This window comes from Gallus gallus, chromosome 2, assembly GCF_016699485.2.
Source record: "Gallus gallus isolate bGalGal1 chromosome 2, bGalGal1.mat.broiler.GRCg7b, whole genome shotgun sequence".
NCBI lineage: Eukaryota > Metazoa > Chordata > Aves > Galliformes > Phasianidae > Gallus > Gallus gallus.
Window position 1 is genome coordinate 17,037,496 of NC_052533.1, and position 13,678 is coordinate 17,051,173.

Sequence of the window (13,678 nt, forward strand, 5' to 3'; positions counted from 1 at the left end):
CTGCCAGCAGACGAGACAATCAGTTTCTTAAATACTTCTCTCTCAAAACAAAACAATCCGACCCAGACCATATTCTAAGGAGACTCACCATTGTAAAATGCAGCTTTACAAGCCTGAGGATGGTCTGTCTTTTCCCTACGCTACGCTTCTGCTTGCAATCCCAGACCAGATGGAGCTGTTGCATGACTCCTGGCCAGGCTTTGCAAGGCAAAGCATCAAGCCTGCTCCTTAACACTTCATAAGCGGTTACTGTGGCTGTGCCAAAAAGAGTTGCAAACAGCACTTCCTTCTACACTTTGACCCCAATCCATGTAGACACATCGCAGTATCCATACTGGGCTCCGCTGAGCAACGCGGGGATGTCAGTTCTGTGCAACATATGGCGCCAATGGAGCAGGTAACACTTCTCCCTCTCACACAAACACACAACCACGCTTTGACTGCCTGCTTAGCTGCTTCATCGCGTATCGCTTCAGTCATCACCATCAACATATTCTGCTGACAAAATACCTCATATTGCCCATTACAGCTCTCCTGGGAAAACAAATGACAAGAAGCTATGGCACTTTGCAGAGATGAAGGAATAGTTAAAAGGTTGTGACTTCATAAGCTGGGTGCTTGGACCGGTGAGAGGCAGTCAGCTGGGCTGAGGTGTGCAACAGTTCCAAGGGCATATAACGGCTCACCGTTGTTTGCTTGGCTACCTGCAGGAAAAGCGAGCACCCAGCTCTTGCAGGCATTGAAGCTGCTATCCGTAAAGCACACAGCCCAATAGAAGGAGTGGGAAACCAGCGCTCGCCCTGCTCCTTTGTGTCAGGACTTGTCCTAACTTGTTGCTTTGTGGTCAACACATGGCTACGCTCACTGTCCTGCCAACGAAATACATGCAATTTTGGCAGAACTAAACAAACAGCTTCCTACCATGGAAAGTCCCAAAGCCCTGAGAGAAGAGCTTCATCTCCGCCCACCGTCTTTCAAAACTTCCCCTGCAGCTTCAAATTACTGCCTTCTAATGAAAGTAAGGGGAAATCAGACGAACCAGAGGAATCAGACTTTGCCAATGGAGATATTAACAACATGCAAAAGAGGTCTGCTGGGTTTTTTGGTTTTTTGGGTTTTTTTTTTTTTTGTTTGTTTGTTTGTTTTTTGTTTTTTTTAAGCTAATGTTTAACTGCCTTTCCCTCACCCTCGGTGTCAGAAAGGCAGTGCCGGAGGAGTGCGCCCGGAAGCTCCGCACGGCTGGGCCCGGCCTTGCCCGGCCTTGCAGCCCGGCCGCGGGGGGCGGCGGGAGCGGTACGCCGCTGCCCTCTGCCGGCGACACCGCGCCCGGAGGGGTCGCGCCCGGCTGGGCCTTGGGGTGCTGCCTGAAGGCAGAGCCCGGGCTGGGCTGTAGGCCGTAGAGCTGAAGCAATGGTGCCAAAGGATACAGAGACAGAGAGGCGCTGAATATGGACAGGCTGTTCCTGGAGAGGTCCCTCACACTGTGTGTGTAACACAGCTCTCCCACAGCAGAGGATGCGTAATCAAATTAAAAACAGACAGACAAACAAAGCAGCAACGTTGCCAGCCACAGTCTGCATCTGGATCCAAACAAAACTGTCCTCCATAATCCTGAGTCTCCCACTGAAAACATGTTGAGAGAAATGATTTCTTTGAAGTACTTGCACCTGCTCTGAAGGGTCATCACGCTCAGGTTTCCACAGACCAAGAGAAACGTCTCTCGATGATATAAATCTGAGGCTTGTGAAGCCTCATCTGACCTCAGCTCCTGTGCCCATGGAACCTAACCAATCACACAGATTAAATGCATCTGGTCTGTCCTTACTGCTGTACAGAACCCCCTCGAGCCACTCAGCTCCTGCTGTGGCCTTCTCCCCAAGAGGCGGCCCTGAGAGAAGCACTCTGCACAGACCCAAGCATCACATCCCATCAAAGCACTTTGCTGAGCCACGATCCTCATCTGAGTGAAAAGTTCAAAAAAATCCACCAAATCACACTGAGAAAGGTTGAGTTTTTCTCAGATGCTTTGTTTGGGAAACCTCAAAATGTGTTCCTCTTCAACGCTGAGAAGCAAAAGTTATCTATGCAGTAGGCATGAAAAGGCTACAAATTCTCTGGCCTTTCTCTAACATTTCATTTCTACTCAGAGCTAAGCCTCTGACAATTGACTCGCACCACAGCCCCAACACTGGCTAGGCTAGAAGAGAATCTGCTGCAAGCCAGTATAATAAGACTGATAAATCACTTGCATTCTCTGTAAGGTCTCAAAATAGATTTTAAGTGGAAGATGGTACATTTTACTGTGTAAAAACACAACGCTTGTTTTTGCTGTAAAAGTGTACATTTATGCACACTTGTCAGTTTTCACACTCACTGTACTTCTGTCAATGTGAACATTCAGCTTCTAAAGGAAAGTTCGAATATTCTGCTCTTTAGTTGCTGGGTTTTCTGGTTAAAGACAGAAACAAAACAAAACATGAAGTCTGATACCAACCACAAGCTGGAAAAAAATTGGATCATTCATATAAAACACCTGCACGTGTGGGACATTCTGCATTATTTCTATATATTACTACATTTTTGCTACAGAGATGGGATTAGATATAAATATTAAAAATGTATTAATGTTGTCTATGGAAAGAAAAATATCAACAGAATTCATAGCTGATACGAAAAACAAACAACAACAACAACCAAAAAAAGGCAGGAAAAAAAAAGCTTCTACTTGGCAAAGTCTACGTACATATTAGATAAAAGACTTAGAAAACAGATGCTCCTTCTTACAAGCAGCCAAGATCTTCTAACATCCATACAACTTGTTAATCAACTAACATATGGTACCACTTTAGCAAAACACACCATTCTGATTTTGCATTTACACGGTCTGTTTCCTACAAAACTATTGTCAAGATTTAGTCAGTATTATGTAACTTACTAATTTTATTCCTACATTTTAAATTAATCAGTAAGTGCAGAAATAAAAAGAGAAAAGGCTTCAATCCAAACAATAAGTAAGCACTTATTTCCACAGAGTGCCCAATGATGGATGGATTTCCTCTTACCATGCTGAAACTCACCGGATTCTATAAAAAATTAGAATTTGCTGCAAAATTACTACCTAAAAAATGTGTTCACTTTGACTTCAAGCCCTTGAGGGGCTTTGAGTTTTAAGGCAATGCTAAACTGTAGAGGCAAAAACTGAAAACTTGGTAACATCTGCACCAGGTGGTTCCCAGATAAGAATACACAACATTACTAGTGTGACTTTTTTCTAACTTCTATTTGATACACGTATTAGGCCTTACTGTTTCCTTAGAAGACACAGCATACAATAGAATGCTTCTAAACACATACTAGGTAAAATGGCACTGGCACAGGCTGCCCAGGGAGGTGGCAGTCACCGTTCCTGGGGGCGTTCAAGAAACATGTAGATGTGGCACTGAGGGATGTGGTGAGTGGGCAGTACTGGTGGCAGGTGAACGGTTGGACTAGATGATCTTAGAGGTCTTTTCTAACCTTAATGATTCTATGATTCTATAGATAAATCTTTCTTTCTTTTTTTTTTTTATGAATCATATGCACTTATTTTTCCTGCCTCTGCAGCAGACTAGTAAATTAATCCAGTGTTTCTGAACCGTAGATAGATGGCCTCTGCTTGCAGCAGTTCTTTTCCCAGTATGTCTGAGCTCTGCAAGGGCACTGCAGCTCTGCAGGGCTGGGGCAGAGGGTGCAAAGGCATGGGGTGTGGGTGCACAGGACTCTGCAGCATGCAGCACAAGCGCTCTGCCATCACACACTGCAGATACGGCACAGCTAAAATGCTCCAGGCAGAGCATGGGGAGAGCAGGTCACTTCCAGGATATGGAAAGTGTAAGCAAGAACAAAGAAGTTTGACAGAGAAAGTCTATAAAGCAGCAGCGCTTGTGGAGAAAGCTTAGGGTGGTGTTTATGTTTTATGTTTGCCATTTAAATTAGAAATAGGCACTTTTGAATATATATAGCATATATGTCTTCTGCATTTTGAGGTTGAGAGGAGGGCTTTTGTTTTTTAATATTTTTAACATCAGACACAGATGTAGACTTTTAAAGCACGGTCAGATGGAAGTGTGTTGGTGAGCATATTAAGATTGCCTTACAATTTCACTTCTCAGCTTTCAGAACCATAACTGTTGCAGTTCTAAGTTAAAAGAAGTTGAAAGTTAAAAGAAGAGATAATGGGAACATTGCTGAGTACTTGAAATACTCTAAAAGCACCCAACATGTTTTATAGGCAAATTCCCAATTTTCCTACAGGTTTTCCAAAGGCAGGATAAGAATGGAAGTAGAGAATGTGAATTCTCATAACTTGTTTAAGATGTAGTTTCAAAGTTGAAATCTGAGCTTTCACTTGCAAGAAATGCAGAGACCCAAATTACAGCAAAGTAAAGTGATATATATAAAATGATGTAAAGAAAGTGAAAAAACTAAAAGCTGCAGATCTTTGGTTTATCTGACACTTCAAAACAAATATAAAATTCTTGTAGATAGACTGGAAGGCAACTTATCATTCTCAATTCATTACTGATTAAACTTCAAAATATCCCGCGTATACACCTATAGGCGCAAACACATAAAGCTCTGCTTTTATTTTTGATAGTGTGTCCCTCCTTCTTTATACTGCTGATTATCAATTGAATTATAAACTCTAAGAGGCACAGTAAATTCCTGTACAGTGTGTGGTATAATTGTCTGCTGAATTCTGCAGTGGGTTTTGGGGTATTGTTAATAATGTACTATAAGAAACAACATTGCCATGTAGATTGCAGAAATCCTCTCTCAGGTCAATATTTGTCTTTCATTAAAAAGTAGTCATCATCTTTTTTGAAAGGATGCACAAATGAAATTAACATTAATAGTTTCTCCTTTTGGCATGCACTTCTGACAGAAACCTGTAAGAAATCCAAGGAAGGTGATAATGTCTCTGGGAGATGAAGGTGAAAACAAGTCCTGCCTGGCCAAGTCTTGAAGAACATGGGATGGGATGAGACATTAAGCAGAGGAATGTGCCTCTTCTTGAATGCTAGCACGTATGTGACAGGGATAGTGTGTGAGGATGGTACACCTGGGTATACAAGCAGCTTTAAAAGCAAACTAAGTTCACACCTGCAGCAACATTTTCGGCTTGAAAGGGCTTGCAGACAAACCCTTGAAAAATTAACTGGTGGAGGATCTCCAGTTTCTTCTTCTTTCATTTTCTTAAATTATTTTCATTTGAATTCTGCTGCACAAAAGTTTAAGAAAGTCCCCCATCTGCTTACCAAACCTATGTTCTGAGGGACAACAAACTAGAACAAACGTGAATTTTCCACCATTTAAAGCTTTAGGAGTGCTGAGTCTCTTTAGCGTCTGTCCCCACAGGGGCCCATAAACATACATGGGTATCTATCTTCCCTCCGCGCACAGGTCTGCTGCCACAGCCTGCTGTGCCATCTGCTTCCAGCATCCTTGTGCTTCAGGATTAAGCAGAAAATGAGATATTCCTTCAACATCTCTGCTTTTGATTTAAGTGAAAAAGCAACGCATCTTGAGAAACACTTCAATTTTAATACGCGCACCTATGGATAGATCTAGCTCTGCCCTGAGAGAGGTGTAGAGTGCGAGGCTACTGATACTTAAACATGGTCCTTGTTTCTGAATTATTGAGGAAAGTACCCTAAAGCATCCTAAAACATCTGAAAAGATATGAATATTTCAGATGAATGGATGGGTAAAATTACCTGTCTCTCTTAATCCAAGTTCCTGGATAATGAAATGTGCTGCGATTGTCTCACAGAGGCGCAGCAGCGGCTCAGGCAGATGCTTTGCAACACAAGCGGCAGCTCATCTGCTGTTGTTTTCTTTTCTAACTGAACATTCCACCCTTCCTGTATCACCAAATTTGTATATACTGAGTTCAAAATATACTGAGTTGCCAATCTGTGCAGCTCTCCCTCCCCCCTTAACAAAGAAGGTTAAATGTACTACATTCACAAAACAATGAATTTCCCAGATAATAACAAGATGAAATAAAAAAAAATAGTATAAATTTTTTTTTTAAACTTACTGAACTATCCTCCTCCTCCAGCAAAACGGTCTGCATCAGCTATTAGCAACAAGAAGGGAATTTCCTCCTCCTCCAACTATTCTTGAAATAGATTGCAGCAAGTCTTCCTTCCCAGCCTTAGCCTTCAATAGCAAGAGGAAGCCACTCTCAATCTCCAAGCACGGACAGCCTCACCAACTTGTGACAAACAAATTAACGCCCTCTCTAAATTTTGGCCACCACCTTACTAAAGGCCAACACTAATGTTTAAGGAAGAAGATCTCTATGAGCTGTTTTAAAAGACTTCCTACTGCAGAAACCTAAATCATAGCATAATGCTTATTTGCCTTTCCTTTCAAGTCCGGAAGGGTCTTTGTTAAGATCACTTATAGTAAGGAAGTGAGTTTTCACTCACTTTGTATGTGTATTTTTATAAGCTAATCCTGTAAATAAACCTACAGTACTTTGTGGAGAGCAGTAGTGGACAGAGTGCCTTTGCTATGTTAAATGAACATCTGTAGGAACGCCACATATACACTGGCAAGCAGTCAGACAACAAAAACAAGCTGGTACCAGCATCCTGACTTCACTCCAAGCAGCTACCACCAGTAGGCAAGGAAAAGGCAAAATATTTACCGAGTGTCTGTATAAATGTGCACAGCATGGAACAACCTTGTTTCTAAGAACTCAATTAAATGGAAGTCAAATCAATAGTGAAGCCATATGCTAGACTCTGCAATCAGCACTGTCTACAGCAGTGAAGAAGTGTGGGCATTAGCCCACGTGTCAGATGCTGTCCTCAGTAAGTGAGAAAACAGGGAGGTGTTTGTTTGTTTTTAAGACACAATGTTATCTGTCCCTTCCTCTTCGTTTCTTCAGCCTGGACCAGTTCACTTTCTAATTTAAAGGAAGGGAGCTTTGCTCAGTAGATCACAAGGCTCTTGTAGAGCTCCCTTTGTACTGTCAAAGGATTTGGTAAAGACTGGCTGCTCCTGCAGCCTCAGCTGAGGCAACCTCAGCATCACTTATAATCTTATGAAAGCTGAAGGGCCAGAATTGTCCCTGTATAGCCCATGCCTTCGCCCTGGGGTCTAATAATGATATTTGAAAGCTCTGCTGTGCTGTCAGCACTTAAGCCTTGACAAACTCTTACCAGGACTCTTCTGTGAAGACTGCATTGAAAAAGAAATCTCCATGACATGATATCTCCATGATTTCTTCACTATATCATGCCAGTCCCAGATTTACCAGTCCCTTACTCTCATCTTTTTCCCATCATGCAATAGACTTGAGAATCAGAGAAACAACAATCTAGTCTTTAATGTACTTTTATATGAGGCAGAAGTATTGTAAGAGCACCACAGAATCATTACTGTACATAAAAAGCAAGAGAAAAAGAAAGCCCTTCCTGAGAATGTATTTTCTTCCATCGCTATCAGTTTAGGATACTCTGAGCCATGACTGAGAAGACTGAAGCACTCCTGACCTCTCTATGGAGACTACACTCACTGTATCAGCAGCCCAGGCTCCTCTTTCAGTCACTGAATTTAGACAACCAGAAGTCATCCATGAGAACAGCAGACTGAACTGGAATTCATCCCCGACTCAAAGCCTCAATGTAACAGAATGGCTTTTTACTTTAAAGAAATGAAGATTATGGGCAGATGCTCCATCAGTGCAAAAAGAACAATCACAAACTGAAAACAGAAACTTGGAAAAACAAAGCATGCAGGAAATCCAGAAAGAACAGTGTTGGAATCAGTATGTCAAAGGCAAGAGCTGAAATTGAAGGTACTCTCTACTGGGAAAAATATGGAGAAATACAGGGAAAATATTTCCACAAGTTTTCTGGCAAATAAGTCTTCCATTAAGAAGAAGGGAAATAAAGCTGAATATGCTTCTGGGAGAAACACAAAGAGAGCAGAAAAGGCTTCACTGCACATGGCTACGTGCCATCTGATTAGCAGGAAGTGTTCCTACCATATAGGCAGAAGGTATGAAAATACACCAATATACTGAAGTCTTGTCCTGGGAAAGCGCATGGCTACACTTTGATTAACTCTGGCAGTGCCCGTATCTTCCAAAATGTCAATAGAAGTGGTTACAGATCCATTTAGTTGATGATTCTTATTTCATACAAGAAAAAGGAGTGCCGACTCAGACTAATTAGATTTCCATACCAAAATCCAGGTTCATCTGAAAACCAGACTAAATGCTAACAGATGCTATCTTGATTTCCTAGTTAAAATCCAAGACAGCAGTTCCCAAAACAAAGTCCCAAAGTCCACAGATTGCAAATTACTCATGGCACTTCAAAACTGAAATCTCATTTTATGTGTCCAGAGAGCATCCTTGGGAGGATCAAGAATGTTATATCACTACTACGCCCATGGACATTTCTCCTGCTTGGAGGAATGGGGAAAGGAGGGTGGCATCAGGTACCCTGTCCTGGTGTCCTTCATCCTCAGCTCACCTCTAAACCAGGCAGAGATTTCTGGTGAAGGGAAAAAGCCCTGTCCAGGGCCAGGTGGGAAAGGGAGCAGATGGCATCTGTGTCCTCTGTAGAAGTAACATGCAAGTATCACTGGGAAGACTTGTTTCAGTGATTCAGCTAGTCCTTTTACCTTGGTTACACCATTCTTAAAGCTAATGCCAAAGCAGAAATAAGCTTTGACAATCCTTATGACACTGAGATCAAAATATTTATACAGATTTAATTTCATCTTCTAGATGAGCTGAACCAGATCCAAGATGTGACTAAAAGGTGGAGGAGGGCAGAGGCTTTCCCATCCCTAACTCTCAGTTGTCTTGTTCCTCTTCTTCATACTTCCTTGCCATTTGGACCTCTGCCACCTACGCTTATGGCCCAACTTCAGCAGGGACTGCAGGAGTTAACCCTTCTTCATTAACCTGCAACCCAGGGCATCTCCCTGACAAGGGGAAGCTGGAGACAAAAATCTCAACCAAAAGAGAGTCCAGTGACAGAGATGCATGTGCTTCTTCTGGACCCAGATCTCCATCACAAGGGCACATTAAGACCACAGGGCAAGAAGCAGGTGTTCATGTCATTCTCTTGTGTTTAAGGGATTTAAAATGCACCATGGGTGTTATCACTATCTCTGCTCTCACTGCCTGCACTTAACTGTTGGGCATCATGGAGAGACCAGTAGTAAATTCGACCCTGAAGATACGGGAATTACCTTGAGCTGGAGACTTGGCATAACAGTGACTGCTGAATGTCAGAAACATTTACTCCAAGGTCCTTAAAAGGAATTTTCTAAGATCACGAGTTATTTAGAGTAATTTCACTTGAATCATAGAATATAATGAGCTTAGGTTAAAGATCATCTAGTTCCAAGCCCCTGCTATCAGGAGGGTTGCCACCCACTACGTTCTTGCTCTCACAGTTGCCCAGTACTTCAAGGACTAACTAAGGAGAGAAAAACTTATAACTTAAAGAAGCCCACTAGAACAGAATAAAGAGAATCCACTAGTGGGTTCAAGAGGAAGCAAAACCTAAATGCTGCTTTAGGGTGATGACAGCTAAAGACAAAACACTGGAGAGTCAAGGAATTAGAAAGCTGATCCATTAAAAAAGGCAAAATTAAAATTCATTACAGTGACAACGAAGAGCATCCTAATGAAGCTACGTGACTATTGGGAAGACATTTCTGTAATATTACAATTATTTTATCATGTGAATGCACCTTATTAAAAATAAGGAATGTCTGACACAAAGCTAGAGGTCAGGAGTAAATATATGATCCAAGAACACAAATTACAGATAAATGGTTCTGGAAGCCTCATCACCTGAACTCATCACCTGAATCAGAATAGAAAGGCAGAATGGACACAAAAATGGACCTCTGAAAGATATCAAATTGTAAGAGATGTAACCCTGAGGTCATAGTAGAAATTGGGGGGGGCGGGGAGTACTAATGCACAGAGCTGCATCCTGAGGAGGGAGGACTAGAAGTCCCAGTATGAATTCAACCATTATCTCTAGAAAGAGAGCATAGAGCATGGTACAGTAAAAGGATGAATTTTCTAAAATATAGAACTATTCTGGAGCCAGTCAGTGTTTGTCAGAGAGCAAATACAGCCAGATGCATCTGACTTACGGATTGTATGCATGCCTTTTATGAGGCACTCACAGCAACTGCGAAGTTTCAAACATGATGGACAGGCAGAATGTAAAGGACACCCAACTATCCCAATCTAGCCAGCTGCAAAAGCAAATCTGCATTGATTTATTATTATTACTACCTGGTAGTCTGCAGTGCTGCTGAACGCTTATGTGTTGCAAATATCTGGTGCTCACAGTCATTATTTTACCTCATGTGCGCACTAAAATACTACTGCAAAATGCATGGCTTCATTTATGCTGTCTTCTTTTGCCTGTTATGACAAAACTAACAGGAAAAGATTGTTCTCAGCTGGAATATATTACCAGAGTATGGAAACAGATCTCAGAGAAAGCAACTCAGGTCTTCAAGGGAGCAAAAGCAAATAGCAGGAAGTAAAGGAAGAAGCAGCCTCAAACACCTAAAAATAGCAAATCCAGTAGGAAGTTTCTCTACAGAGATTTAATCTGCTATTGTCCTCAGATCCCGGTGCTACGAGTTAAAATCTACAAGAAGCTATCATCTTTAATACATCATCTCCTTCCTACTGTTCTTTAAAGCAAAGAAGCTGATTAAACATCCTGCCACACTCCGGTAACCTCAGCAGTCCATTTCTTCATTTCGTACTGTAAAAGGTCAGTCGCATGTTAAATTGTTCTTCTTTGTGAGAATTCACTGTAAGCACATGACTAAGTCAATAAGGGCTGTACTTCTGCTCTCTCCCAACAAACCAAGCACTAAAAATGTAGTTGATGGCATCTCGTTTCATAGAGATTTATATATATAGGTATTCTCACTCGTTTTAAAAGTTTGGTTTTTACTCTTGCTTAGTGAGGCTCCACATTAAGTAGCTTCTTATGTTTCACTAGGACATTAATCTCTGTCAAAGCATTAAACAAGTTAACACCATTATCCTCATGCTGCAAAGCAGATAAATACAGCGCTTCGTAGTCCAGTGCCACGGGTCCCAAACAATACCTTCCATCTCTTCCCCCTAATCTTCATGAAAATGAAGTTGACAAGTGGTTTCCGTAGTTACGACAGCACACGGAGTGGGGGTGGGACAAAGATATTCCCAAACATTTCCCTATATGGAGAAACAGGCATGCCATAACCATTTCCACCAAATGGAAACGGGCGAACAATCCTTGCACAGCAGGAATGCTAAGTTTCTGCCTAAGGCAAGGACTGATGGACCAAACAGCTTTCCAGTACGTGTGGTTGCTTGAGTTACGGAATACAGCCTGCAGGGTGGTAATGTTTAGTGGGCAGTCGTGCTCTGCTCTGAGTTTCAGGTTGTCAAATTGAGACAAAAAGCAGGACTGGCCTTCACAGCATTTCCTGTTGTTTATGTGCTTCAGGTAACAGTGACCTGGATGAGCAGGTGGATGGACTCTGTACCAAGCCACAGTATATCAGCTGTACTCTCTTTACTGCTTGGAAAATTAATCACAAACCTTTCAGCCCCCTTTCCCTTCCCATCAGGCATTAGAGCAATAATAGGCACTGTGCACTGGTGAGGCTGGGTTGTCCCCTTGCTATGTGTAACAGAAAGAAATGGACAGGCAATTATTTACAGCTATCCAAAGCGCACACAGAACTCCTGATTACAGAGACAGCACAAAGCCCAGGATAAAAAGGCAATATATCACAACTAGAATACACGATGCACTTATGACTCTTGGTATTTGCATTTGCTAACCTTTGAATCTAATAATACAACATTAATATTCTATTAATACAGTGCTCATACAACATTTCCTTTCTTTTTCTTTAATGTATGAAGGGAACTGTTCTGTCAAACAACTGGGCAAGATACTGCTGGAACATCAAATCCTTTATTAGTTCTAAACAAAATGTGCAGAATTCCTTGAGCAGTGCACAAGAGGTAGCAGTGCAGGCTGGCTGCACCTTCCTCCCAGCATTTGGGCATGAGAACAGAAAGGAGTTACAAGAGTCCACCAAAAGGCAAGCACCTTCCCGGATGTAAGCAATAAACATCTGCTACATGAGACAAAGTAATGAACCACCTGCATGAGAGGGACAGACTAGCCCAGCCCAGCCTACCCCCTCCAGACCCACAAGACTATTCTGTAACGTAGGGGCATGAACATGGAAGAAAAAATATTATTTTTAATTCTGGCCTTCTATCTCCCAAGACATAAGCCATAGTTTCATGAAACTATTATTATTAGATCATGAATCATAGAATGGCTTAGATTAGAAGGGACCTTAAAGATCATAGAGCACCAACCCCACACCATGGGCAGGGCTGCCTCCACCAGCTCAGGTTGCTCAGGGCCCCATCCAACCTGGCCTTTAGTGCCTGCAGGGATGGGGCACACAGCTTCTCTGGGCAGCTGTGCCAGGGCCTCACCGCCCTCTGAGTAAAGAACTGTAGTTTCATGAACAAGCATGCAGGGGGAAGGTCAGTGCAAGAACACATCTCTTTGTCCTTCAGTCATTTACTCTCAGTCCCCATACACTCAAACCACTGTGCATCTACACACCAAACTGTGAACTGTGACAGGTCAGCAAACTCATTTTTTTTCTTTTTTAATTAAACCAAAAACTAGTCTTTTTTTTTTTTCTTTTTCTGGATTGTTGGCGTCACTGTAAAATAGAACTCACATTGGGAGGCTACTAGAAAGGAGGAAATGATTACTTTTAAATTGGGTTAAATTCCAAAGTAGTGAATTAGTGAAAATATTATTCCATGTACTTTATTGGAAAGGTAACCATAACTTTCTCTACCAACTTCAGTAGTGTTTATGCTTTTAAGTTTATTTAAATTTTGTTTAATATTGCCCCTGCTGGGGACACATAGGAGTGCAGAATGCAAGGCACAGAACATAATTACGTGCTCCAGTCACCAGATGTAGCCTATAGGTATACTGGTCCCACTACATCCAATTTCATCTGTTTTTAACAGCAAAGTGGTCCTGAACCCTCCCAAGTCTGTTTTGTGCACCGTATGACAGCAAGTCTGTGTCAGCAACACTGCAATACAGTTTTTCAGAAGAAGAATGAAGAGCAAATTCTTCACTTGAAGCTAAAGAGAGATTTATCCCACACAAATATGCAACACATCATTATACAAACCAAAGCCCAGGCAGGACATCAGCACTCAAGTTTTATGGGAACTTTAATGGAAGAAGGGTCAAGGATTTGATCTGATGTCCAAGCAAAACGTGAGTTTTAGCTTGTACAGTGACATCTCAGTTTTGCTGAGAATCTATTAATTTGATGTTATGAAAACAAGATCTTCAGCTATGAGGCTCCCTTATACTTGGAGCCTTTGACCCTGGTTTGGAGTTCAAGCCCTGATAATCTATGTGCTTGAAGCACATCTTGGTGGATAATGGAAAATTCTGCTCCATTTCCTCTGGGACTTCATGCTCATTAGTCACAGCATACCAATTAAAAGCTTTGTTAGAAAACCAGAGGAATGTGACACAGCACATGTACAAACCAGGAAGCTTCATTCACATAT

At 41.9% G+C, this 13,678-nt stretch overlaps 1 protein-coding gene across 14 annotated transcripts in view; it reads right to left on the reverse strand.

Moving 5' to 3' along the window:
* Positions 1 to 13,678, reverse strand: part of KIAA1217 (sickle tail protein homolog) — a 277,578-nt gene that overhangs the window by 193,924 nt on the left and 69,976 nt on the right. Inside the window, exon 1 of one of the 14 annotated variants that reach the window (XM_040695769.2) lies at positions 6,083 to 6,140. The exons of the other annotated variants lie outside the window; for them this stretch is intronic. The gene's annotated coding sequence lies outside the window, so the exon portion shown is untranslated. Of the gene's footprint in view, positions 1 to 6,082; positions 6,141 to 13,678 lie in introns of those variants that run through there. 14 annotated transcript variants of the gene reach the window in all.